The 24,857-nt window shown below is 43.4% G+C and overlaps 1 protein-coding gene across 2 annotated transcripts in view; it reads right to left on the reverse strand.

Moving 5' to 3' along the window:
- The window catches only part of GPR132 (G protein-coupled receptor 132), a 79,211-nt gene that overhangs the window by 2,922 nt on the left and 51,432 nt on the right, over positions 1 to 24,857 (reverse strand). Inside the window, exon 1 of one of the 2 annotated variants that reach the window (XM_062630687.1) lies at positions 9,969 to 10,289. The exons of the other annotated variant lie outside the window; for it this stretch is intronic. The gene's annotated coding sequence lies outside the window, so the exon portion shown is untranslated. Of the gene's footprint in view, positions 1 to 9,968; positions 10,290 to 24,857 lie in introns of those variants that run through there. 2 annotated transcript variants of the gene reach the window in all.

Below are 24,857 nucleotides of genomic sequence, written 5' to 3' on the forward strand. Positions count from 1 at the left end.
GTGGCATGTGAGAGCTTGACCAATGTGAGAGCTGCTGTACACCTGCATACCATAGAGGTCTTGAAGACCTCTTCTATGGTAAAGCACAGCAGATGACTACAACTTGTACATGAGGCAGCTGGTGGCAGGGACACCACACAGTTACACGCCATCTCAGCGGCTGTCTATGCCAGGCACCTTAAGAAAAAAGCCGTCAAGAGTGGTTGAAGGTTTGTTCTTTCCCCCTCTCCCAGGCTTTGCATATGTCCCTTAACCCTGTGTTTGTCTTCACAGTCTCTTTTCTGCAGTGCCTGTGCCTGCTGTTTGTGCTTGTGTGAAGGCATGCTTCCCCCAGTGCAGCTGACAATGATGCAGGGCAGGAAGGAAGTGGTAGAAAAGTTTTTCTGTAGACACATGGTTCCCAATGTTTCTTTCTCTTGCCTCCTTCTGTTACCTCCTTCCTTCCAGCTTTGCTCCAAGTCTCCTTCCTGTGCTTAGCACCCATGAGTGAGCGTCAGGAAGGAGATGCTTGTGACTTTTTAAGCTGCTTGCTTGGAGCATGCTCTTCTTTCCTTGGCTTTTGGCATACAGCCTAAGGCACACAGCAGAGGCTGAGCTGCAGAGACCTTCATGCTTAAGTGACTGTTGGCTGCCAAGCTCAAAGCCCCAGCTGACAAAGTGCAGCCATAGGTGTGAATTTACACTTGGAAAAAAAAAAGCATGAGCTGAATGACTCTCCTGAAGGTCTGGCCTGTCAGCTCCGGAGCCTGGGAAGGATCCAGGAATATGTCCCAGCCTCGTATCTGGAAGGAGGAGAGGGGGTCATCCATTTGCTCCCCTACCACACCTTCTCCTAGCTCTCTCCCTGCCCAGGGAAGAGTCTTCTGGCCCTGGCCACTGCATCTAGCCCGACTTCTGAGCTTCACTTCTCTCTGCTCAGCTCCTGAGGCCTGCAGGAGGTTTCCTCATCAAACTGAATACCAGAAAGCGGCACTCAGCTGACTGTTTATGAAACTTCTCCCTGTGACATTACTGCTCTGTGACTGAACACACACTTTTATCTTCTCCTCAGGCCTTTAGAGTTTGCTGTGTTGATATTTGGCTCAGATCAGAAGATTGCAAGTTCTGTCTTCTTCTGTGGTGGCTGGGCCATGATGGATGTATTCCCACATCTCTCAAATAGAGCATTCGTAACTGTTTTATCTAAGCATTCATAACTGCTTTATCTAAAGAGGCAGCTGGTTATCTGTGAGCACTCTGTCGTTGGTTGCACCCACACTGGTGCAGGACTGGAGAAGGCTATCCTGCGTCTGAGATACTCATTCAAATAAATAATAATAATAATTACACAGCTAATTAAAACAACAACGACCTACCATTTCAGGGTAAATTTTCTGCTAATATTTGTGATGAGCAGTTTTAGTGATTGGTTGAAGCAGCTGGCCATTTGGGTCACATGGAGGTGGGCAGCAGCTCTAGCCACATCACTCTCTTCAGTTCTTTTGCCTTGAAATGCCACTGCTAAGTTTGAAAAGTCTGTGGACTTTCGTGAGTGTGTCAGCTTAGAGCTTATAACTTCAGAGTGAATGTAAAGATCTTTCCTGGAGTCTGGTCCCTAAATGAAGCAGAAAAGGGTCCTGGGAGGTGCAGAGACTTGACTGATGGGTCTTGCTGCTCATTTGGGCCAATTGCAATAATATCTGGTCTTCCCTCAAGAGGCTGAAGTGTTTTCACTAACACTGAGGGGTAAAAAGGGAAGTGAAAACAAGGGGGAAAGCAAAAGGCTTTTTTTGTTTGTTTGTTTTTTTGCCTTCATTTGTCTATAAACTGCTAATGAAAAACTGTTTCAATTTCCAATAGAGAAGTTGCAGTGATAAAAGTACCCCTATTAGGAGAAGTAGAAAACTGAAGATATAGTTGCATGGAAAAGAGGGAGAAATCAAAAAAAGAACAGTATCTGAACAGAGAGCTGGTTGAAAGTCTTTGGGTGGATTCACCTGAGATACAGGGGGACAGAAGAGAAAAAAGATACAGTGAAATCCATGAGTGTAACTACATCAGTGCAACATATTATTTAATATATTTTTCATCCTCCTATAATTTTCTGATCATCCTTCTATGCCAAGGATTATTGTTAGAGCTGAAAGTTTTGAGAGGTTCGTGTGGGTATTAGGAATAATTTTTAAAAGCTCCATGCTTATAATGGTTAAGATAAAAATGAACCATATTTTCACACCTTCCTTCCAGCCCCAGTGTTTGGAAAGGGCAACAATTTACATATTTTGAAGCATAAATTAACCTACAATGAAACAAGATCTGAGTTTCTCCCTAGGGGTTTTGTGTGCTTTCCTTAGTAGCATGCAGTATTTTAAGTATTTGACACGAGTGCTAACATGATGTCAGTCTGACCACTCAAATCTAGTACTGTAAGACATCAATTCCCAGATATGAGAGATACACCACCTACGAAGTACTCATCACCAGCAATATCACCCCTCTTATGAACCTGGGATTTTCTTCTTATGCAGAACCTACATTACTTGCCTGTGAAATTTATGGACAATTAAACTTTCTGGCCACTAGCACTTGTGTCTGTTAACTTTAATAGAAAGTAAGAAATTTGCTGTGGATTATTTGCTCTGCTGATCTTGAATGTATGAAAAATATTTGTGCTATCTTTGTGAATAAAAATAGATTATGACCCGTTAGCCCAGCAAGTCAGTGAATTGGCTTTTTTGTTTTTGTGATTGAAATTGTTTTTCCATTAGAAATAAACAAATTAGTAGATGAAGCCACTCCTATAAGGAAGTCTCAGCATACAAAGGAAAAGCAACAATGGCTCTTCTTAGTCTACCCAGCAGACACACAAAAGATAGTGGGATTTGAAGCAATGCATTTTGAAACTTGAATAATAGAATACAATATATAATTTTGAAAATATTTTGTTTCTAAACTCTGTAGAGAAAAAAGGGTAGATTAAAGTTATAGAACTATACTGTGAATCCATCCTGAGCACAACTCCATCTTAAAATATCTACCTTCATGCTAGCGTGATTGGAAACAAACCGCTGATGGGATTTGAATGTAGAGACAAATAAACATGGTACAAAGCAGATTTAATGCCTAGTCAGGAAAAACAAAAATTCCACATGATTCCTGAGAGTGGTAAGTTTCTTGTATTTGCTAGACTTCTGCTTGAGTTTTATCCTCTTTTGAATGCTCCCTGGCTGCTGCAGCAGTGAAGACTCTCAAGAAACAAGAAAGTCATCTAGGCAGCCTCCTGCTTAAAACAAGTTATGGAGCATTTGTAGGCTGAAATAAGCTGCTGTAAGGAAGCAGCAAGACCTTGGGATTAGGTATACGGCTTTAATATTTAACTCTATACTGCAGATACAATAAATCTTACATAAAAACATACTTGCTGGGAGATAGAATATATTCATCATCTGCCTTTCAGGAGGGGAAGTCAGCAATCATTTCTGATGAGAGGAAGGTGTTTGATTAATCTTCTGATTCATAGAGAAGATCTCTCAGCAACTAGAGATTTTAAATACCCATGTGTGGGCGTTTATGTAGATCCACACATCCACTTCCCCCTTCCCACAAAGTACAACTAAATGTACTATTTTGCTAAAATGAGCAATGAATTGTTATAATTCAGGGTTGACAAAGGACCCGACTTAAAATAGTGGTCCTTCCATAAATTGTGTGTGTTATAGTACCTGGTGAGAGACTGCACAGAAGACAAGAATGACAGATGGGTAAGAGAGAAATGTGTAAAAGAAAGGTCCTGCTGCAGGGTTTAAAACAATCTTATTCAACACATCTAAAAGCAGGTAAACTTCCTGTCAGATACAGTAGATAAAGGAAATTCACAGGTGAAAGATAGACTGCAAAATCACCCTGTACCAGTGGACTTTTTTCCTTAGTCTTATGCTTCAGAGGCTGTGACTCATGATTTTGGGACTTTTGGACATAGCAAAGTTTTTTAGTCTTCCCTGAGAGCATCAGAGAGTGGCTGTTGTAGGGCAGATTTACTCCCTGGTACCTACCAGCTTGTCTAGAAAAGGTCCTGGAGCCAAAGGAATGGCTTCATGGCCAGGAAGCTATCGGGAACGCCCGAAAGTCCATCATAAATTTGGGGCTAACTATAAAGCCTGTCAAGTCTGAGGCTGAGGAAAGCATAGGGTTTGGAGCAGCAGCAGTGAAAGTGAACACCTAAGAGCAACCCCAAGACTGGAGACTTTTGTGCTGATTCACTTCCTCTTCTTCACACTCCTTCTTCACACACACAACCAACAGGCCTTCACGCTTGATGCCTCCCTAAAGCTGTCACAGCTGGACTGGCAGCTTTGGCAGTGGGGGCTATTAAAATAAGTCTTCTGTTACTTGACTGGCTCATTTGGAAAGCTAACAGACTTTCTTGCTGGCTTGTGTTGGAACTACGAAGTCTTGGAAGAAGGAGATGAGCGGAGGGATTCTGATGCACAGTTTCTCTGACCCATCCCGGGATGCTTCTGGAGGTCAGAGCATAGCTGAATGCCAGCATATTTGACACCAAGGTTTGACACTGCTCTGGACTCCTGAAAGAGCAGGCTGGGGTATCAGGGAGCAGGCTGGTTTTACAAAGCAAGGAGTTCTGGCCATGTTGGAGCACTGCTAGAGCTCAGGGTGTCTAATTGGTAGATTTAAGGGAAATCTGACCTCAAGTGGCTAAACAAAGAAGCACTGAGACCTATATTCAAACCCACAGGTGCAACCCTTAAAAAGTCATCCTTTAGATTTCAGGATCAGGATCTCCCCAGCACCTACCTGTGGACATGTTTCCTCCTTCTTCTTGGCCTTAGCCATCCAGGCCTTCAGACAAGAGACTCCTGCCAAACCTCTGGCACCTGCAGTTAGAAACACACTAGGAGCCACAGAATGGCCTGTACTAGAGCTGTTTTCACCCCAGACTGTCATGACTCAAAAGCGTCTCCAGGGCAGCAACTGTCTACCTGGGGTTGCTAGAGATTTCTGGACTGAGGCCATACATCTCTTCTCTCCTTTTGGTGAATGCCAGCAGCTGGCTACGTGTGACACTTGAACCAATGCAAGGCCTAAGTAGAGCCTTCGAGTCCATGTGTGAGCAGGTGAAGGATAGCCACAGACACGCTGTATCCAAGAGAGACACTTGTTCCTGCTAGGAGGAATGTCATGTCCAGGGGTGTGAACATTCGGTTTTATCACGTCTCAGGTAAGCCAGATGGTCAGAGTGGGAATGGAACAGCCATACCTGTGGCTTGCCTTAGCCCTTCAGTGGCGCCCAGCACCTCTATGCTCCTGGACCCACAGAGCTCTGGGGAGCTCAGGCGATCGCTGCCACACATGAACAGAGCAATGTCGTTGTATCAGAGCTGGGTTAAGGGTATATGTTTTAGTGAACATGCAGTTATCCTACCTTGTGGTAAGTTTCTTCACTTGTTTCTAAATTGGTTGTGGATTGTGGCTGGCCAATGGTTCTGTTTGTTTCCCTATATTGGTTTGTTTTTAATAATGGTCAAGGGCTGTGTCCTGCATGTGGTTGGCCTGCTGCTGCTGTGCCCTGACCAGGCTCTGTCCTCCATTGCTGGCTTGGTCACATCTTGCCAGCCTATCATCTCCTGTCTTTCCCAATATGCGGTCTCTGCACTGCCATGGTTCACTCCTGCCTTTTGCCTTCCTACTGATGCTTTCTCTCCCTCTGTCCCAAGTCAGTCAGTGTTTTTCAAACCACTGCTGTCCCAGGAGATCCACAAATCATAGATTCATAGAATTCTTGGGTTGGAAAGAGCCTTAATGATCTCTGTCCTACAAGGGACCTACTAGTCTTGGCACTGCCTTTGTGAATCTGTGCAGGAGCTGCTGTGACATGGGAGCTGCATGGCTGCCGGTAGCATCATCAATACTAAACAGATTGCTGGGGAAAAGCAGAGCAAAAAGAGGCCCAAAATAATTTTGTGACCTGCCAGACTTGGCCTCACTGACATACTGTTTGTCACTGAGAGGTCTAGTTAGTTTCGCCTCTAAAGTGAATGTGTCTCAGCAAGTGAGATCTGCAAAGTCTTGTGAAAACCACAATGCACCCATGACACTTCTGCACGTGAAAGAATCCTGTTTTTAACAGAGCAGTTAAAGATGGTCTTTGCAAGTGCTCTGAACTCAGACACCAATGTTTCCTCCTTTTCCATTTACCATGAAATGGAAAACTTCTTTGTTCCTTCTTGTCCTATGTTTTGTTCTCAGTTGGAGAACTAAGAACTAAAAGTTTTCCTTTTTTTGCCATCTAGGTCACCTCCTATAGCTAGCCAGCTCACATAGTGGCAGGGTTTTCCCCTCAAGATCTTAGTTATACCAGCAAAAACTGTGATGCTCAAAGATTCCTCTTTGACCTTACATGTTTCTGACATCTCCGTAAGCCCACTCATAAATGCTAAGTCTCCTGTAGTGTCTTCTCTGAATCCTCAGCTGCAATCTCTTCCAGCTATTAGTACATCTATCTCAATGGGCAGCTCGTTCTTCATTGGTACTCTTAGAGTCTACCCTGGAAGACATTAGCGTAAAAATCCCAGCTATCAGCTATTCCTCAAGGAGTGTTTCTTTAGGAATATCAAAATCATATGTTGTTTCTGATAGACCCTCTTCTGGATTTCTCACTCCTCTCAGAGCTTTCTGCTGCAGTCAGCCTCTGCTCGACTGTGCAGTGATACAACCCACTTCACTTTCCACTTCAGTTTTAATACTGGACCTTTGGTGTTTATGGACTCCAGATCCACAGCAGTATATTTGTTTCTTGTAGAATGTTTTTGTCACATGCTCTGCATCACCAATAGCCAGGTCTGAACTTCAGATGTGTTTGGTAGTATCTATCTGCACTAAATACCCTGCTTTAAAAATAGCCTTCATTCATGAAGGTGGATGAGATCAAAGTAGCTGTAGTCTGAGACAGACTCTGTCAAGTCTGATGTGCTCTACAGAAGGTAGCTGTAAGGATGATGGGATTTCTGTCAGTATGGTAGGATCCTTGACCACCTCCTTCTCCTCCAGTGCTCTGTTGTAGGTCCAGTATAAGAGGGAGAGCTAAGTCAAAATAGTGTTCCTCCAGCGGTTCAGTTTAAAGCAGTGGTTTTCACCCAGGGAGGCATATCTCACTCAGGAGGCAATAATGTGGCAGAAGGATGTGAGAAGGTGTTCTGTCTGCTAAACCCTGCCAGACCTGTCCTAGCTCTATGTGTGAGACATGCACAGCAACCCTGGAGCCAGCAGCGGTCGGGACAGCAGCTTTTGGACAGGCATTTGAGTCTATGCAGGGGTGGAAAAGGGTCAAAGGAGATAAAACAAATGCCAGGTGGAACTACACTGAACTGCTCATTGCTAATTGTAACCCATGGCACACTGAAAGCACATTAGGCTTGCACTGAGGAGCAACAAAAAGAAAGCAAGCAAGCAAAACCTGAGCTTGTGCTGAACTCAGGCCAGATGCACAGGCACTAAGTCAGAAAGCAGCCACAGAAACTTGTCTTCATGCTGTCTGGCACAGCAGTTACTGAAGCTGCCACTCCAGCCACATTCCTGCTGCACTGGGAGCAGCAACTGCTAATGTGAGCAGTGGCATGACCCTCTTTGTAACTGCAGCAATACTGCTGTCCACTTCCCCACTCCCAGCTTTTCTGGTTTGAAAACCACTGGCTTACATGCACTTTTATAGCCTCTTGTATACAGAAATAAAGGAACCTGGATGGGATAGCCAAAAAATTCTGTACAGAGCTGTGAAATTTCCATTTCTGTTCCAAAGTGGAACTGAGCATTGTCAGGGCAGCCTGAGATAGGTGAAATGCTGCCTTCAGGCACTTCTAGTTTGATGGCAATGCTGTTTATGTGATCATGATGAGGCTACAAGATCAGTGTCTCCCAAAGAGACATGGGAAATGCTGAGCTTGAAAGAGCTGTCTGCAGTTTCAGGCAGAAAGCTGTACAGAGGGGGTGCTCAATTCAGACTGAGTATTTGTTTAAAAATAGTGTCCTGTGTACAGAACTCTGGGAGAGTCCTCAGAAGAAAATTAGCCTTGCCCATTGAGTGCTAAAGAGCAGAACCAGTGTGTGGGTTTTTTTTCCCCTCCCCTTCCCCCTCCCCATATGAGGTTGCTGGAAGTTAAGGAACTGCTGGTTTATGGGCAGCAGCCAATATAAATGGGATTATGGGAAGAGGGGGTTAAAACCAAGCCTAGATGCTCCTTGGTCTTTGCCAGAGTAGCAAACTTTATGTTAAAAATTCAAGAGAAGTCAGTAGCCATCATCTGTAGTGCTTTCTGTTGCAACACAAACTCAAACAAATGGGGAAGTGTCATGGTTTAAACCCAGTCAGGCAATTCGTTCACTCACTTCCCCCCCTTCTTGCCCTCCCCCTGCTCCCAGAGGGACGGAGAGGAGAGTCAAAAAGAATGCAACTCCCACGGGCTGAGATAAGAACAGTTTAGTAACTAAGGTATAACACAAATCACTACTGCTACCACCAATGATAATAATGATAAAGGAAATAGCAAGGGAAGAGAATACATCACCTCACCACCAGCCAACCGATAACTTTGCCCCCCCCCAGCCTGACCAAGCACCGACCCATACCTCCTCCAACCCTGCAGTCTCCCAGCCCTTCTGGCTAACTCCCAGTTACATCCTGGGCATGACGTGCTGTGGTATGGAATACCTCTTTGGTCAGTTTGGATCAGGTGTCCTGTCTCTGCTTCCTCCTGGCTCCCCCTCCTCCCTGGCAGAGCATGAGGCTCACAAAGTCCTTGGCCAAACCAAAATATCCTTGTTATCAGCTCTGTTCCCAGGCTGAAAGTCAAAACACTGCACTGCACCAGCTACCAAGAAGGAGAAACATGACTGCTACTGCTGAACCCAGGACAGGAAGGTAACAAGGAAAAGAAAACCATCTAAGAAGACCCTATGAAAAACTAAATTGAGTTTGATCAAGCCGACTAGTCAGCCTGGCTGTTTACCCTTTGCTAAATCTTATTTGGCATAGGAAGGATCCTCTCCGATCTCAGAATGTCTCAAAGCAAAAGTAGGCTTCTTTAAAGTCTTAGAGGAAAGAACCCAAACTAATTCATTTTCGCCACCTACCAGTGTGGTGTGATTGCTGTTACCAGCCTGTGACTTTATGACAAGACTTGTAGTCTCCTTAAAGCTGCAGGTACTACATGAAATAACAGCTACACTAAATGCAAAGAAGTATCAGCTTTCATTTAAAAGCAAGGTCTTTGGATTACAGAGGAGAGCATCAGGCATCGTCCCAGTATTTTGAAGTCTCAGAGAAACAAGTTGACTCCCAAAACATTTGACAAAAAAGAATAATCTTAACTTAGACTCCAGATTTCTGAGTGCCAAAGTTCAGCAGTGGCGTGTAAAAAAAGACTGAGAAAAAGAAGAAATGTAGCGTATCCACTTAGTCACTATAGGCCAGCAGGTAAACATCATAGCTGTCTTGCTTTTCCAGCAGATTAAAGATGAGAGGAAAGGCTGGTTGCGAATTCTCCTTATGGAGAGAAGGAAGCCCAGCATTTGTGTTTCTAACATAGCACGTTTCATGCTTTGCAGGGATGGTTAAATCTGACTTAACAGCCACCTGTATCCTGCCAAAATCCTTCAGTCCTAATTATCATCTATCCCTTACAGGAACTAAAATTGATTTGTAAGAGAGAAACATATTTTTTATAGGAAAGGGAATTCGTAAGGAAAACAGGTAGCAAGGATTCCATCAACTGCAATGAACTCTAATTAATACAGACCCAACAATGCTTTATGTCTGTTGTATCAATCACAGGAGGTTTAGACTATGGTGAAATATCAACAGAGCCTACATTTCTGAAGCACAAAAGCACAGCACAGAGAAGTAGTAATCAAGCAGAACAAAGCAGAATAGTGCTTAGTAGAAATAATGCCTTGCCTCAGGGACAGAAATCTCTTACCTATTTTTAATCTGGCTTTTGCAGAGGAGTCGATGAAGGGCTCCAACTTATGCTGTACCCACAGGCTGCTCTGTAAACACTGCAGGAAGTTACTAGTGATACCGTGAACAGTCATAAGCAGTGTGAGCTGAAAGAAAGTGGTCTGCTGATGACTTCATCAGGCTCCCAAAGTGTGTCACTTGTAGTTAGGCGCACAGTTATAGATAGGGTTGTGATTGGAATACCCCAGCCTTGAAAATCTTAGTCCTGCCACCATTTGAGAAAGTGACTGGATAAAGACATCTATGGTAAAGAATATCTTTGGGGAAGATCTGCACCTGAAAATATACTGAAAGAGTGAAAAGAGGCAGAAGAAATTATTTACTAGTTACTCAAAGTGAAGGATAGTAAGAAAAGTGAAAAATCAAATGGTCAGAACAGGAAAATGTGGAATTATCAGGAAGACAGAAGGGAGAAATGCATTGTGATGGTGGATCTGTGTGTAAATGCAGACCAGGCACTGAGATGTTACTACCAAGCAGAGCACGCAGGGTGTCAGAGTTTATTCAACATTTCTGCAAAGTCAAAGCTTTTGAGAAGTCTCTAAAACAGCCTGCTCCCATGCTGTCCCCTGTACTGCTTTCAGATATGAAATAGCACCCATGCTCCTGCACAGTGGGCTTGAGCAGCCGTATGTGGCTGCTGCTTTTCACAAGTCAGTGGCTTGGCAACCACAGCTGCATTTAGGAGGTGGCCCATGAGAAGAGCAATGCTTCCTGCCTCTCTGTGCCAAACCAGATAACACAGCCTGGCTGGGGGGACTTTGGGCTGTTGCTGTTTGACTTCAGCTTCTGTTTAATCTATCTTTCTTGCTGTGCCAGCAGAGGTGGGAGACATGCATAGTTATGCTTGGGCTATTTGCTGGGTATGTGTAGCCTTGGCACAATGAGCTGCTATGGCTGGCTGATGGAGGAAGCCGAGGCTGAGCAGTGCAGTCAGAAGATTAGCTAAGAGAAAAGAAAGCCTTAACAAGGGGAGCGATTCCTTTCAAATTCTGTCACTTGTGGCAGGGGTGAGAAAATGTAGGTTCAACTCTTGTAACTGCCAGACTCCATTTGTGACCAGAATTTTCATCTCTTGGGCTCCTATTCCAGGTGTACTCCTTCATCATTGTGCTAATGTGCCCTGGAGGAACAAGAGACCAAGGAACTTGGGCTGCCAGGCCCTGTCAAGAACAGGATGCCCACTTTAGATGCTTGTTCTTTGTACAGTGGAGATACCTGCTCTGGGTGCTACACATATATTCACTTGAATATGTATGAAATGGCTAGGTATTTAAATGGATGCAGAACGGTATTAAAGCCCAATAGAAGGGGGTGGTGATATGAAGGAAAGACCATTCTGGTGCCAGTTTGCTAGAAAAGGCTGAGTGCTAAAGAAGAAAAGATAGTGTTTTGAGAGCTTTGAGAAGAAGAGTCCATTTGCAGGAGCTTATTGATGGCAAAGAGCACTGATATGAAGGAGCCTGTGAGCTTTAGCAAGTGCCCTAGCTCAGGCTTTAGGCAAAGGAGGAAGAAGATCCCAATGTTATATTGCCAGCCTAGACCTTGTTTGTGAGACCTGTTCCATGCATCATTGCAGATGCTATGTATGACTCTGTGAAAGTCACTTATGAACAGATTTATGAAGGCAACTTGCTGGTCAACTTCTACTAATTCCACCTCTGGTAAGGTGCTTGCAGCACCCCATGAGGGTCTGTCAGTGCTTGAAGATTGCTGGGGGGCTGAGGTAGGACAGTGAGGAACTGGGTGGCAGTCTAAGGCAAGCAGATAACTGAATTTGCGTTTAATAACTGTATTGAAAGTGAAATATTTCTTTTGTAAAATTAAAGAAATGCTTAGTGTGTACTTTCATTCTGGGGTGAAAAAGTCACTTTGTTCCAGTTCTGCTAGAGAGGGTTTCAGGGGAAGAGTCTGTGAGGATAAAATCATTCTCAGAGCCATAAGGAACTGGGAAAAAAGAGCCTGGAGGCAGCTTAGTAGCCTCCATTTGCAGAGAAGAACAGGTGAAATTTCTGTCTGCACAAGCTCAGCCTGGCTGGACATAGTGCTGGACCCAGCCTGTGCACTGCTCTAAACTCATGATTTCATCATTATACTCCTCTGCATCAATATAAAACTAAAAGGAAACTGTAAACAAGGGTGGGAATAATGTTTCTGAGATGAATAGGACTTATTTCTCTGTGTAGATGGCCAATCTTCATTCAGACATGTGAGACAGAAAAGAGCAGAGTGCTGTCCATCCTGTAGAACTGGAGCTTTCATAGGGACCAGTGGGCTCCTCTGTGGTATTTCTAATGTACCAGATCACAGTTCTCATTTGGGTGTAGTCAGTTGTACAGTGCCAGATTATGCTCTCTGTGATGCTTACTTGCACACACTCATACAGGGTTAGGATATTCAGAGACATGTATGCATTTGCCAACTAGATTTTATGATGAAATACTGAAAATTGTGTGGTGCTCCATAGAGAAATGGAAGACAACACATCTCTGGCCCTTGAATCTTCCAGACAGACCTGAAAAAGCATTACTATTTAGAGTCACTGCTGCTTCATGATTCTGTTAGTAATACGGCCTCAGTCAGCATCACCCACAATCATTGCCCTAGCAAGCTGAAGACTGATGCCAAGATTTCACATTGGAAGATGCTTTCAGAAACTTTTGACAAGATCTTCTGTGACTGGAGATAAAAACAGAGTTAGCGCTTCCGTGGGTGGCAAAAATAAACCAAACATTTCAAGTAAGTTTAGTCTGCATTCAGTAGAGATAATACAAGCAGTACAGCAATATAAATTTTGGCCTGAATTGTATTTTACTGATGTCATGTCCAAGGAGAAAAAAAAAAATCAGATAAAGAACCATTTATAGCAGAAGGCAGAAACCCTCTGGCCTTTGTCTAAATCCAGTTGAAGTAAATGGAAATGTTTCTTTGAGCATCCATGAGTTTAGATTGGGTAATTTTGAGCATTTTTCCTTCTGCTTTTTAACTGCTGGGCTCTGTTTAGATAGTTGCCTTCAGTGTGGTACATTTAAGCAAGGTAAGCTGCATATGAGATATATTCTCTGCACTCTTTGTCATTTTCCTACTGGGGTTCAGAGACCATCTAAAGAATAGGGGAGGAAAGAGTCCAAATTTCTTTAACTCCCTGCTGCATAACACACATCTTTTGGGGGGATTTTCACAGCACTATGAGAGTAAAAATGCTTGTGCACCACTGGGCAGTAAACAGAAATACCTGTGGAAGACTGATGGGGTCCAATGTCTTTGAAAGACTTTCAGACTGAGTTTTTCACTCTCCTTTTTAATTTAAAAACTGTTAAGGGAAAAGCTGGTAGGATATTTGGCATTTCTCCGTTCCACTGCACATGAAAATACCATTAATGCTGTCTTCCTGTGGTCGTGACCACCAAGAATCTGTGAATGGCAGAAACCTCAGATCATCTGACTCTTCTATGTCCATGTACAAATGAACAAAGTCACAATCCCATAACAGCTCTGCAAAAGTTTACCCAAGAAGACAATTTTTGCACAATTGTGTGTCTTATTTTTTTGTAAGCAACTAAAGCCCATTTTTCTTGGAAAATTATTTGCTTTAAATTTTGCAGTGTGGAAAATGAGCAAATGAAAAGAGGTCCTTGAAAGTATGGGTTTTGGTGGGAAAAAGCCAAATATCTGGCTCTTCTCTTGTCACCTGTCAGCACACTGAAAGGGACTGAGCAGCAGACACGTCTGGGGAATGCTCCATCCCTGGCAGTGTTCAAGGCCAGGCTGGACAGAGCCTTGGGTGACATGGTTCAGTGTGAGGTGTCCCTGCCCATGGCAATGGGGTTGGAACTAGATGATCTTAAGGTCCTTTCCAACCCTAACTATTCTGTGATTCTATGCTGCATGTATAGGATGCTTAATGATAAAAGCAAGGCAGGAAAGTGCTAAAGAGTTTGTCTAGGACAGTAGTGACCAGCAGCTAAGGAGTGCTGAGGGCTGGAGTCTGCTCAGCTCTGTGCTTTTCTGGCCAAGCACTATACAAGTGCCCCTGCACTGGTATGATATACAACTCTGGCTAAGAGAGAGCCTCAGTAGCTTGTGGTTCAGACTTGGTTTATCTGTGACTGGCTGTGATGGTGTTGATTTGGGGCAGGGACAAAAACCAGCCATGGTGTTTTTTGCAGTTGATATCAGGATCAGTCACAGGTTAGATCCCTCAAGCCAGATAGTGTGGGTTGAGATCTGTGCTAAAACCGAAGCTCAGCTTCCTCCCAGCAACCGCTTACCTGCAGAGTCTTCCTGCTACACATGTAATGTAGTTCCACCTCACCCTGGCAATCAAGCCAGCTGGGTGGCAAAACCATTGAGCTGAGCCCAGCACAGAGCTCATACAGCTTTTTGGCTTCACATGCATATCCAGTTTACAGCACACCATCTGCAGGGAATGCAGAAACCTTCCTGTTCTGCTGCTGGAAATCAAATGCAGAAATGCAGCTGCTAAGATATTTGATGCACCGGCTTTTCTACATGTGATGCATGCTGTGCAGTGTGGAATGACATAGATTCCTTCTGGCTTGTTAGGCTGCATAGATGCGTGCATCTCACATCTATGCTTTAAAGTCCTGCTTTCAATGTGCCTGTGTTTGTGAGTGGTATGTAGAAATTTGGTCATCCTCAGTTTTCACTATCTGGTGATGTTCTGTCTGCTCAGGGGTGGAAACCTGTTAAGTCAAATATGTAATTGACCATGCCCTCTTCGGAGAAACATCTCCCACCCCAAAGAGAAAAGTCCTATCATGTGTGACAGTCCTACCGCTTCATGCACTGGGATTAATATGTGCCCTGGCAGGAACTCCCTGGCATAGTGCAGCTGTTCACACAGTGCATCTGAGAGATCTTTGACTCTATTTGACTTCTGTGGGGCAACAACAGATTTGTCTTCTGTATGGGAAGAGTCTGTATGGTAAGGTGCCATTCTGTATGCTGGGGTCCTTGGGGCAAAGTGGGATACACAGCTATGTCATATCCAACAGCCTCTCTGGGAAGCCTGCTGCCAGTGATACACCCACAGCAGAAGCTGAGGGAGTGTGCTGCAGCCACAGTGGATTTGGCTCTGTGCTTCAAACTCCACCTCTGCACATGCACAGTCCCTAAACATCCCAGCCCATCCACGTCTTTCTTTTGTTCCTCCTGAACGGTCAGAATAAAAGGCAACTGAAAACTGTGAAGTTGGATGGCAGATGCCAATCACTACCTGGCCACCCTGGCTGCCACTCTGCACCCCTGGAACCTCTCTGGCACTTGCGCCATGCTTGCCCCAGTCACAGCCTTTTGACAGATAGGTCTGGCTTTCTTTTTATAAATACCTCTCTTATACTAAGAAACTAACACCCACATTGTTACAGAGGTTACAGTTGTTAGTGCGTAGTGGAAGAAAAGGTGTGGTTCAAAGAATACCCGTTTCTGATTTTTTTTTTTTGCCAACCTCAAAAGTAGCAGCAGTGCTGGGCCAACACCTAAAGTGGTTTAACCTTAGCAAACTCATAAGGAAGAACCAATTGCACATCTATAGCATGCTTTATGCTCCTGAGCAACAAGATTTGTCCTATGGTGCAAACATACAGGAATTTAAGCTGGTTTTGCACCTTCTACATGCAGTGCTGTAATTTCAAGCCTCAGTTCATTTTTAACTGGGGAGGCTTCTGTGAGAGAGCCAAAAGCTGATGAAATTCAGTATTTCATACACATTAAGGGGATGATTTACTGAGGAGGCATGACTTTTTAATATGGCTACACAGACCTCTTTGCTACTTGCATTGCTCTTTTATTTTTTTTGGTTATTATATTTCAGATTAATACAAAAACTGTGTCAACATGGAAACAAAGTCATTAAATTTCTCCTCTTGTTCAAAATCCCCAATAAGGTGGGTGGCTGAAGGACAGGGAATTGGCATGCACAGAGTGCGTGCCTTGGACAAACCTGGATTTCTGAATAACTGGATCCCACTCAAAGACCTCTGCCACATACCCAAAATATTTTTTTACTCTTTTTTTTTTTTTCCCTTTAACCTCCAACAGTTTGCCCTGCAGCTATGCTTGGCCAAGCTGATGCAGCAGAGATTCAAGGGGCTCTGGTGTTTACACTGTATGAGCTCCTGCTGTAGTCAGGGAGCCTCATTGACAGGTCTTAGCAGCAGAGACAGTCTACTTTGGAGAGCTGCACCAAGTCCTTGGAGGGTGAGAGGTGCTAGGAAGCTTGTATGATGCTAGGGGAAACTGCTGCTGAACTGGCAGGCGCCCTGGCACATCTGCGCTGGGACTTCATTGCTGAGGGGCACCTTAGAGAAATGCTGCAGACAGGAAAGCAGGAAATGTTTTGCAAGCAGAGATAACATTGAAAATAATACTCTGTAAATGGTTTGATTTACTGATTGCATGAACAGGACCTGCCATGTAAGCATCTCAGGAAAAGGAAATAGGTTGGAGGAGGAGGGGGAGGAAAAAGGCAACAGGACAAGAAAACAGGTTGGCAGATTTTATTTGGGACAGGACACAATGTCCTGGGTTTTCTGTGTCATAGAGGTCTGTGATCACGCATGGACACTTAGGATGTGAATTCTCTGATTCAAAACAAAATGCCTATATTTATTTAACAAGATGGGCAACTTGTGTAATCTTGAGATTCTCCTGCACTGGGAATTCCCTCTTGTATGCAGCTGGAATCATCCTGGGCACGCTAGACCTAACCTAGAGAAAACTGGGACCCTGAGCCACTGCTCTGAACTTCAACATCTCTGTGTAATGAAGTGAGTGCAGAGCAGGTGTGTGATGGTAGAGTTGTCACCCCTGTGCTCCATTTCTCAGGTTTTCTCAAAAGCCCCTTTTGCAAGAAGGTCTCAGAGGTCTGCATGACTTCACGTGAGGCGAACCCCAGCCATGATATGAACCTCAGCAAGCAAGGGGAGACGCGCTTCCTGCCAGCAGGATGTGTCTCTATAAAAGCATCAGGGAGAACCTCTCTGCACAACTGAGTTTTTGAGCCCTTGCTAGACATTCTGTGATCTACCTGACTGTATCTCAATGGGGGACCGCACAGGGCTGCACCAGCTCTACCTTACAATTACGTATTTCTTCATTTTGCTCTACTTTCCTTGTGTCACTAGCCTCTACTGGGGAAACTGAGGTTCATACGTGGGTGATGATCTGGGTGATGATACCACTCTGCAGTGGCCAGGCCATGGAACCACTTTCTGCAGAGTTAGATGGTTACCTCTGATACTTTTCTTGAAGCATCTTCTCTGAGTCTTGAGGGATGCTGGTAGGTGTAAAAGGCCCCTTTCAGTCTCTGCTTCTGTGTTGTCACAAGCAGCTTAATGTTTTGGAGAAAGGAAAGTGCCTGATGAAGGCATGACATTCAGCCTTCAATTAAAGTGAAATATTTAGTGGCCTCCTTTTATGCTTCACCTTTTTTCAAATAAATTCCCTGATACACTCTGAAAACTGAAGTGTGGAGCTCCTTGAGATTTCCAGGTATGTATACACACTGAAGGAAAAAAATCCAAGCTTTCCCCCATCCTTTCCTGCCAGTTTTTCAGATCCTCTTATTGCAGCATAAAGATGGGACAGACAACAGAAAAATCTACTGGAAATCACCGTGAAAACACTGATATTTGAGGTCTGGCACAATTTTCTCAGTATAAATAGATCTTCCTATAAATTGGTCTTCCTATAGACACCTGGGATTTTGGCTTGTGTTCAGCAGCTTCCATTCAATTAAACAATGCATTTGCAGCCTCATTTTCCAAACACTATTTCCATGCTCTCCATGCTCTACTTGGTGCCAGGAATGTATTTTTTGAAAATACATTTTTGAAGCAACCATATGAATTGGAAAGATTCTTTAACATTAAAAGACATCCCTTTCATTGTCTTTCCTCCTGACACTAGAAGCTTTGATCGTTTTGTAAACAGAGCTACCCATGGAAAGATAAATGGTGTAGCTTCACCTGGTGCTGGTGTAGTACAGGCATATTTTAACATGTGAGACTATATATGGGAAGTCTGTCTGCCCTGCAGTCTGTAGCGCGTGAGAGTGATAGCTTTTCTGGAGCGAGTTTGCTGAGTGGAAGCAGGTGGACCTTGACACCACAAAGTTCTGTGTACTCCAGGTTACCCAGATGTAGGGTGTTTTTGAATGAAACTTTAGTGCAGGCAAACCTGCAGGCTTCAACATTTTGAGAAATGCAAATATTTGATAATTCTCCCCCAGCTTTGGTAAGGTATGTGTCCAAATATTGGGAAGGAAACAGACACAACTCAGTTCTGGACTGATCCTGTGGATTCTTTTCATTAATTTCATTTCTGCCTTGATCTTTGTGTTCACCATTTAAAAGACATCTGTGATGTCTACTTCCTTTAAAGGTATTTTGAAATGAAGTGACAAAAACATCCCGTGTGAGACTCATGTATTATTACAAATTAAATAGAGATACCTACACATAATGAACATAGTGAAATTCACACAACTCTACAGAAATAAATGTCAAGACTCCTACTGCCTTGACTAGGTGGGGGGGGTTGGAACTATATGACCTCTAAGGTCCTTTCCAACCCAAACCATTGTATGAATCTATGATTCTATGACATTGTATAAACTACATACAGCCAGGCAGTCCCTTTGCTCAGGATGTCTTTAAAGACCAAGAAAGCAGCAGCCACAGTGTTGGTCATCAGCCTCCTGTTACCCACCTCAGGTGATTCACGCTTCATACGTTTTGCTCCATATGAAAACAGCCACTTGTGCTCTCAGTTTGCCCCCCAGCAGTTTCTATTGAGTCCAGTTTGCAGTATTTTCTATTTGTACTGTTGCAGTTGGCACCTTGCTTTGTGGACCAGACCCCCTTTCTCAAAAGCACTGTGCAAAAGCAGCAGGAGTGGAAACCAGAACACTGTGAGCTGCAATTTAACATGGCATCTCAATAACTGCTTGAGGGCACTGCTCCAGGAGGCAGGCCTAGCCAACATCTCTGTCTGCTTCTATCCAGAGGGGAAGGTGTAACATCCTTTGAAAAACAAACAATGTGATACATTTCTGCCACTTTAGTGAGGAAAATTGGCCTAACCAAGGCTCTAACAAATGCCAGAGATGGTACAAAGGCGGTTGGCGGCAAATTGCTTTGTTGGCTCAGCTGCCTGCGGAACTGCAGCTTGTACCAGTCTAAAGCATGTGCTTAAAATGCTTTATGAATCAAGGTCATTACTGGAGCAGAGCTACGGAGTTAGATCTGGCCCACTTTAGTAGGCGGATCTTTATTAGGATAGCATCAGGCTCCCAATAGCTGTTCCTATTAGCATGCAGGAACACAACTTAAAAAGTGCTTTGCTTCTGTCTGCTGGCTGGTGGAATGACAGCTGGGGATGAGTCAGGTAATTCTTTTGCTTTGAAATTTTATTAAAAAAAATAAAATAAAATAAGAAAAAGGGCACGGTATATACCAGGCCTGTTTCCTTAGAAAGCTTCTTAGCAACCCAAAGGTATAAAAACAGGAGAAGGCTGACGTATTTCTGAAAGGGACATCTGGTGTTTTCTGATTTTTCTATTGTTCCCTGATAGTGGTTTGTTGTAACAAATTACGTGCCATGGTGATCTAAAATTTGGGCACTTCCTCCTAGAAACAATGTTTTCTGTTAGGACACCATCTTTTATCTCCTTGTTAGAAGAGGTCTTACTAGAAGCACTGCTGGTAGGACAAGAAAACAATAAATAATCACCTTGTGATGCCAAAATCCTTTTGAAGAAAGGTGGTATTTACTCTTCAAAGTCTAATCCATTAATTTGAATGAAGAGAAGGAACCTCTTGCAGTTAAAAACCTTATCAAGCTCAATCACAAAATCAAATGAAAACTATATTCAAATGCAATTTACTTTATAAGGTGAGTTATTACTTCATTGAATAAAAATTCTAAATAATCTAAAATGAAAAATCAGATTCTATCTGCTCTTGGCCTTTTTTTTGGTAACCACCAGATTGCAAATAGTCCCTACTTCCATGTCTGCTACTGAATTTCAGTTCACTTTATTATACCATAATTGAGGGGGGTTTATGGTCTAACTAAAGGGAATTTCCAGATGGAAAAGTTATTACGTATGAAGCTGAACTGCAAGCTTTGTTTTTAAGTTTTGTTTTTGGGTGGTTGGTTTTTTTTCTGAGAAGGAAAAAACCCCAAAACAACAACCATTCCCTTTTACTGGTGCTTTTTCATCTGTCTGTGTAGGCGGTATGTTGAAATAATGGTTTGATAGAGATTAAAGGAGCTATGACTACTGTGTAACTTCTATCAGGAGGGGGAATCCCAGATCTTTAAAGAGCGTGCACAACTAGACATGGGTAGTGCTATTATAGAGTTCAAAAGAAAAACCAGCCCAAAGAAACCCCTTCTCGCAAAACCTCCTCTATATTTCCAGTAAGTGTAAAAGTGGGCCAGGTCTTCGGCTGTGGAGGTTTCTGATGGCATTGGTGTATGGTTGCTGAGATTGAGCTCTGCGTCTCACCCTCTTTTCACCCCATTGCTCTGCATTGAGTCTGAAGACTTATCACCGGGCTAAAGCACATCCTGCGGAGATGCGCAGACTTGCTCTGGAGATGCAAGGAACCGAGACCCCACCAGCTATGTTTGGTCACTTCCCATGGTATTCTGTCCCAGTTATCAGAGCACTGCTGAAAACTCCCTCCTTTCTTCCACTCTCAGTGTGTCTGGACTCAGCAGAAGCTAGCGCATCAATTATATAGAGGGAATACACCTATCTAATACATAAGAAACACCTATTTCAACCTTCTCACCTAAAGTAAAGCAATCTTTAGTTCCTGGTATTTTTTTTCCGTGTGAATTCAGGGCACAAAAAAGGCGTAACTCCCGGAAACCATTCTTAGTAGAATAACAGACACATAACATGAAATAACAGACACATAACATAAATCCCCCTTTCTATTAAGCCCACATCTAACCCACAATCTGTTTCCTTCCCTTAGAAATCATGATTTTTATCATCTGTGGCCTGTAGATACCTTCAGCTGAGTCTTCCCATGTGCCCAGTGCTGAGCAGCAAGGCACCTAATACTAGTGTGGCTAAAAACATGTGCTAAAACCATGGTCCCCCATGGAGACTCTCCCAAGAGTCTCAGCACAGCAGATCTACGCTGGGGACAGCCATGTCACGTCAACAAGTCCTTCCAGAAAATGCTGCTGTACCCAAGATTTGCTTTTATATTTTATTTTATTTATCTTTGCTGTTATCTTTTTTGCTATTAGATGTCAATCCAGCAGCTGTAGTCCTTGACTCCCCATCTGGTCTGTCCTCGTCAGTTCCTGTGAGCATCTTGGTTGTTTTGGAGAAAAGATGTGATAAAGAGAGGAGGGGTGGAAGAGGGTGAGGTCTGTACTCCCACTGAAAGCATGCTGAGTATATGGAAAATACAGTTACATATCAAAAGGAAAGCAATTGAGGAACTGGGCTGGCCATGGGGAACTTGGCTCTCAGCAGGAAGTCCCAGTCCCCGATGCCAGGGCTATTTTTGACTTTTAACTGACAGCTGTAGTGGGTCAAACAGAGAGAATACTCTGACATGGGGCCCAGCACACAGCTGCTGCCATGCACCCTGCCACAGGTCATGCTCAAGGCCACACAGGAGCTGGCAAGGCCAAAAAGCTGTGGTGATAGCTAGGGACTCACCAAAATGGTTTGTTTGTGCAATTAACCTGCACACGGTCACAGGAGACTGAGGAGTGATTTAACACGATGAATAACAGCTAAAGCAAGTAAAAAAACAAAAAGCAGAGTGAGTCCTGAACTTCACACAGGATGGTGTTTGCTCTGGTCTTTATAGGTTGCTGGGCAGATAGTTCACAGTTTCCTTTTCTGAGATTGCTCTGAAGAATGCACACATGGGAAGTGTGTGGACAACATAAGACAACAAGAGTGGCTTTACTGGGGGATCAAAGGTCTGTCTAGCTCAAGATCCAGTCTCCCATGGTGGCTAAAAACAGTCCCTGTGGAAAAGAAGTGTAATAGAGGCAGCACACAGTATTGTCCCCCCAAAACCTCTCCCTGACGCCATAAGTCAGGACTATTTCAGCATTGATCTTTCTACTGCTATGCATAAATGTGCAAAGATAAAATAATTTCCCTGCTTCTCTGCCTACATGTAGCACCATATACACACTCATAGTTGCTGTATTTCCTTATGTTATAGTGCTATACTTGGAGCCCATGCTGTGGTCATTCATTTGTATTTGAAATCTCTCACTTCTCCAGCTCTCATGTCAGTTATAGGATAACTTCAAGTGTTTCACAGGACACGTTTTTGTTTCCTGGTACAGCATCCAATGCCTTGGAAAATTCTGAATCCATCATGTCTGGGCCAGACTTGGTGGGAAGGTGGTCACAAAAGCTGGAACTCAGTTTGGCAGATAAACCACGTTGTTCTTTGCGAGATACCTATTGGCATTTGCTATGCTCCCACCCTTAGGTCACAGTTTTTTGCATCTGTGACTTCTGTTTAACCGTATTTACCCAGTTCATCCTCTTTCCCCTTTTAGAGTATTGACACTATGAGCACTTCTTCAAATGGGAGCAGGAGAGACATTCTGTCATGTCTTTCAGGAATGCTAATTAGCCAGAGAGCTCATCTTAAATATTTTCCCTACTAGAACTTTTTTATCATCTGCTTGATATTACTGAGCAAAAACATCCATCAACAGCCCCATGTTATACATGTACACAATCTGACTTCTTCCTGAATATAGCCAAATAGCTAAGTACTCTCTTTTTTACATTACTATTCATTTTACTATCTCTCGAGTGATATTCCTGCACTATCGTTAAGCTACTTTTGTTCTTAGCAAATGTTAAAATACTTTCTTTGCTCTGTTATAAAGTGTTTCCAGATGGTTCTAATTTCACTTATACATTTCTCATACTTAGTTACTTCTATCTTTTACTAATTGTCAGCCATTTCCCTTTTTCACATTTGCAATAGATTGCTTTTCTATTCCACATTGTTTACCTCACTTTTTGACTGAACCAGGATGAGATTTTTGACATGATCTGTTTGACCTCTTGACTTGGAAATCCTGACTTTCTGACCACCTGATAAGCCTGATAACTTCACCAAAGGACTGAACTTTCATTCAGATTCTTCTACCTGCATTTTTTCTATAAATGAATCTGCATAGTAACTTTCCTTGAGTTAGAGAACTTATCTTTTTAATGCTGAGTGCTTAGGGCAGACTATGCTACAAATAATCATGATTGCTGGTCTTCAGAGAGTAACCAATAATGAGTTGACCATGGTGTGTTATAATGAATGATCTCTCCTTGGGTGTAGTACCTGATAGGTTAGAGAAGTCACCTGGATCACCTAAATGCTATTTTGCTATTGGCTGCGTACATCATTAGCATATGTCTCCTACTTTGAAGTCCTCCATGCATACAGAACTTTTCTTTCCACAGATTGGATGAAGGTTTAATGAATAATGAGTTTAAGCAACAGCTAGGTTTTTTAACTTTCTGACTTTGATGGGTTGTAGGAGATCATTCTGCAGATATACTCTCTCTTTTACTCAGCATCTTGTAAATCTGACTTAGCAACTCACAGGCTCATAGTGATGATACAGAAACCCACCCGCATTCTGCCCTTCATAATCAACAGTTTTATTACAGTAACCAGAAAAGTTATCTAACCAGGCTTCTGCGGCGTCAGTTATGTTAGATTCCTCCACACATAACATAGCTCCTTGTTCTTCTCATTTGTTACTGACCTTTTTAACACCAATATAAATGACTACAGGTTACCATTTTTTATTGAGGGTGTCAGACAGTAACAGCAAGTGAATGTGTATTCAAGAAAGTGAGAAACATCATGAGCCAGACAGCCACCCACTTTGAGAGCTGCTGCAAGCTGCTGCAAGCAGCACTGCATTGCAGCACAATGCCCAGCAGCACTGTCCTAGCTTCTGTCTCCCAGCTCCCACACCATAGCAAGAGAGACAAATCCACCCAAAACTTGTCCAAGTAGAGGAGATGAGCTTGCTTCCAGCTGCAGAGCTTAGAATGGGCTGGAGGGACATAATGGAAATCATGGGCCAGATGAAGGCACCTTCTGCTTAAAGGCAGAAGGCTGCCAAGGCAGATGGATGCTAAGATCCCATGACCCATAGTATGGATGCTGCATTAGGTAGTGTAGTGGGCTGGAGGGAGCCTCCTGAGAGCAGTAAGGAATCTAAGGATGGGAAAGAGTTGTCATTTTGCCAAATCTAGATAGTCAGGACAAGACTTGAAGGTATTACAGTCACAGGAGGCACAAAAAGAAAAGACAGAGTGGGATGGTGCAGGGAGGGCAAGGGGGTTTTCTGTAGCAGTGGCATTTTGGATGGGAAGTCAGGGGAGAGGAATTTATGCTACTGAAGGTGGGGATGGTGAGAAATATGTGGGCAGATTTTACTATGAGCAAGATGAGAAAAGCCCCAGAGTTTGCTGATGCTATAAACAAAGACAGAAGTTACTGAATCTGAGTGCAGGGAGAGAATAAGAAGACTGAAGAAGAAAAGAAGAGTGAACTTGGCATGGGGGTGGAAGAGGGAATTAGCAGGAATGGGAATGGATCTGAAAGAGATGTTTATTGTAGAAATCTCAATCTTTGAGCTGGTGGTGGGACACGTCAGAGTTCACAGTAACAGAGAGCTCAGACTAACAATGTAGATGAAACTGTTCTTATTCGAGAAATGGTTGCTGTGATAAGGAATAGGGACAAGTTTGCCAGGAAGGGACTGGAAATGGTGGTAACACCTTCACCAGTAAGGGCTG

Source organism: Pezoporus occidentalis, unplaced genomic scaffold (genome assembly GCF_034315485.1).
Source record: "Pezoporus occidentalis ecotype Australia unplaced genomic scaffold, CSIRO_AGI_Poc_V1 ctg36, whole genome shotgun sequence".
NCBI classification, from domain to species: Eukaryota; Metazoa; Chordata; class Aves; order Psittaciformes; family Psittacidae; genus Pezoporus; species Pezoporus occidentalis.